This window comes from Frankliniella occidentalis, unplaced genomic scaffold (genome assembly GCF_000697945.3).
Source record: "Frankliniella occidentalis isolate FOCC.00 unplaced genomic scaffold, Focc_3.1 Scaffold1, whole genome shotgun sequence".
Lineage (NCBI taxonomy): Eukaryota > Metazoa > Arthropoda > Insecta > Thysanoptera > Thripidae > Frankliniella > Frankliniella occidentalis.
Genome location: NW_026267131.1, coordinates 2,625,292 through 2,626,430, shown reverse-complemented (window position 1 = coordinate 2,626,430; position 1,139 = coordinate 2,625,292).

The window sequence follows — 1,139 nt, the reverse complement described above, 5'->3', positions numbered from 1 at the left end:
CAACTTCAACATTAAAACAAAACAAGTAAAAAAAATACACACTTTTTAAAATTACAAAACAATACTTTTTTGAATTACCTTATCTTGTCTTCAGCCACATCTCCTCACTTCTTTCACTTACATTCAAGTGTGGGGACTCAAGAAGTAGGAAAAAATGTTTTACTAATTGAAACGGTCTCCACTCGGAACGATTTCTTTCATTACAAATGAAAAGATTCAGGAAAATGACACATCCGAGCTAAATGCAAGTTTCGTACAAACTTTTCCATCATAGACATGTACGTTTTAAAAATATCTTTCCTATGCGTGATGTACATGATTACATTTATAAGCTACAATACAGTCTTTTTCGTTTGGTAATCTGCTGTGACAGCCTCAAACAATAATGAAAACAAACATTAAATAAAAAGAACACACACATACTATATGTTGTTATCTCGTAGCGCCCTCTAGCTCCCTCTACTGCGAATTCGCTCGCTACTCCGCAGAGCCTTTTCCAGCAGGTAGACCATCCGTTCCAGCAGAACTGAAGCAAACACAACAAAAACGGCCAGAGATTAGCGAAAATTTCACAAGCAGCGTTTGTGGAGCACGTGCAGGTAATGCACAATGCATAGTAACAAACGCGGTAATATGCGATCAATGCTGTGTTCGACATGAGTTCGTCGCGGCTGGTCGCTTACCCTTCTCTCTCAGCAACAGCATCTTCTGCTTCAACAGCAGCACACATCTCTCCATGTTCAACACCAACAGCCGCAACTTCAGCTCCATCTTGTTGACGTCCTTCCTGGTGGTGGCGTGTCCCAGACCCTGCTCTAGCGCTCTGAGCCTGGCTGGCTGGTTGTGTTCTGGCCAGCTCGCCTGACCGGGCTGTCTGCTGCCTCGATCTCCCCTCTCACCTTGCCTCCCCGCACCCCGCCCGCCGCCAGGCCGCGCCACAGTCTCGGCGCCAATTCCAACGTCAACTTGAACGTTGCAGGACACATACGGGCTCATTATGAAACTTTGTCGCCTCTCTCTCACTCCGCCGGCCCGCCGCCCCCCTTCCCTCTGTCTCCGCCCCCGTCTCTCGATGACCGGAAGGGGTACAGTACGGCCCCCCGGCCGGGGCGCGTTTCCGCTCGCGACCCCTTCCGGAG